General features: G+C 40.6%; 1 non-coding gene across 1 annotated transcript; it reads right to left on the bottom strand.

Moving 5' to 3' along the window:
• Window positions 1-418: 418 nt before the first annotated feature.
• On the bottom strand, window positions 419-490 carry TRNAC-ACA (transfer RNA cysteine (anticodon ACA)). Its single transcript has one exon. It is a non-coding gene; the product is annotated as a tRNA-Cys (tRNA).
• Between the last annotated feature and the right edge of the window lie 1,872 nt (window positions 491-2,362).

The following is a 2,362-nucleotide window of genomic DNA, read 5'->3' as shown; positions in this document are numbered from 1 at the left end:
ACAACTCAAATTATCTATAACAATCTATACTATGACCAATTCATTATCTATTATCTATGTTTTCTTAGATGGTGTTGGGCTGCACCTGGAAGGCCTGCAAGCCTTGTAGGCCCAGCCTCAAGACAGAAGAAAGACCCCACAGACAGTGACAAAGACATCAGTGGTTTATGGGATAGGAAATCTGGAAAGTCAGAAACAAAAGGTCCTGAAGCAACATCCCACCATGGAACATAGCTGGCAAGACATGGCAGCACTCTTTGCCACTGACAGGAAAAGAAAGAAAGAAAGAAAGTGAAGTCGTTCAGTCGTGCCCGACTCTTTGTGACCCCATGGACTGTAGCCTACCAGGTTCCTCTGTCCATGGGATTTTCCAGGCAAGAATACTGAAGTGGGTTGCCGTTTCCTTCTCTAGGAGATCTTCCCTACCCAGGGATTGAACCTGGATCTCCTACATTGTAGGCAGATGCTTTACCGTCTGAGCCACCAGGGAAGTCCAGGGTTGGAGGAAGGGGAAGAGGCTACCATTTATAGGGAGAACTGATGTCAAGTTCACTCATTAATTATCAGGGAAACCAGCAGCTGGGATAGGGAGCAAGCATGCAGGCAGTTATTTATTAAGCCCTATAATTGAGAGGACTGGATAGTCATCAGAGTGAAATAGGGACTAGTTGAGCAGGGGATATACAGACAGCAAGAGAACAGCCATCTTGAATGGCCTGACTGTACAGATGGGAAAACAGTGAAATTAAATTTCCTATCATGGGGAAATAAAATTTTTACCTTCAGATAGCCAATAATATGGCAAGATCAGCACTGGTGCTTCTTTTAAATTAAAAGTAAATTATGTAGGCTCAGTGAACTGATACCCCCTGTTCACATTTTTTTTTTTTTACAATATACTACATCAAAGGCAGAGGAGCGATTACCAATTCATGTTTACTCTTTGCTGAGTACATTACACAAGTTACATCATTTACAACGGCCTTGTGAGACAAATGTATGTTATTGATGAGAAATTAAGGTTTGGGTTAAATGACTTGCCAAGGAACACACAATCAGAAAAAACTGAGCTCCAAACCCAGGTTTCTCTGCCTCTGAAGTCCATGCTCTTTGTAATGCCCCATGCAGCAATAGGGGTTCCCTGGTGGCTCAGCAGTAAGGAATCTGCCTGCCAATGCAGGAGATGCAGGTTCAGTCCCTGGATCGGGAAGATCCCTTGGAGAAGGAAATGGCAACCCACTCTAATATTCTTGCCTGGGAAATCCCATGGGCAGAGGAAGGAGTCCATGGGGTCACAAAGAGTTGGACATGACTCATCAACTAAGGGTTCCCTGATAGCTCAGTTGGTAAAGAATCCACCTACAATGCAGGAGACCCTGATTCGATTCCTGGGTTGGGAAGATCTGCTGGAGAAGGGATAGGCTACCCACTCCAGTATTCTTGGGCTTCCCTGGTCGCTCAGCTGGTAAAGAATCCTCCTGCAATGTGGGAGACCTGAGTTCGATCCCTGGGTTGAGAAGATCCCTTGGAAAAGGGAAAGGCTACCCACTCCAGTATTCTGGCCTGGAGAATTCCATGGACTGTATAATCCACGGGGTCACAAAGAGTCAGACATAACTGAGCAACTTTCACTTTCACTTTTTAGCAACTAAACAACAACATGCACCTCTCAGGGCCTAAGGTATATTGGAGAAAGCCCATCTGATTTGTCATGGAAACAAGGGAAATCATTAAGAGTTTTGGACCATCATCAGCTAAAATTGTGATCAAGCAAATTATTTTACCTGTATTTCCTCATCTACAAAATTAAGAACTAGATTATAAGATCTTTAAGGTATTCTGGCACTTCTAAAAGAATGTTACATTAAGTAACCTCGTACATGGAATACATGTCTTATTCATTTATTTAATCACTGATTCATTTGTTTGTTTAAAAATTCATTAATTTATTTAAAAATGAATTTAACAATTGTATTTATTAAATGCCCACGTTGTTTTCCTATACCATGTACATATGGATAACATCTGCGGTCAAAGGATGTTTTTTAAATGTTTGGGAAAATGCCAACATAGATGGAATCTATCCTTAATCTGTAGCTACCAAGTACACAAAGAGCTAGTTATGAGAAGTTGCATTGCTTATTAATCCTATGGTACTAATGAAGCTGAGATTTCTACTCAGAATAATAATAGTAATAATAATATCAATAACTAACATTTAGTCAAGGTCTCTTTGGTGGAAAATGTTTTGTGTTCATCATGTCATTTTAAGGCTTACCCATCAAATGCTTTTTGTACTATTTTATAGATATTGATTCAGTACAGGAATTTGAAAAGGTAATAAGATACAGAAGGTAGAAAA

Source organism: Capricornis sumatraensis, chromosome X (assembly GCF_032405125.1).
Source record: "Capricornis sumatraensis isolate serow.1 chromosome X, serow.2, whole genome shotgun sequence".
Lineage (NCBI taxonomy): Eukaryota > Metazoa > Chordata > Mammalia > Artiodactyla > Bovidae > Capricornis > Capricornis sumatraensis.
This window is presented reverse-complemented; position numbering and strand designations above follow the sequence as displayed.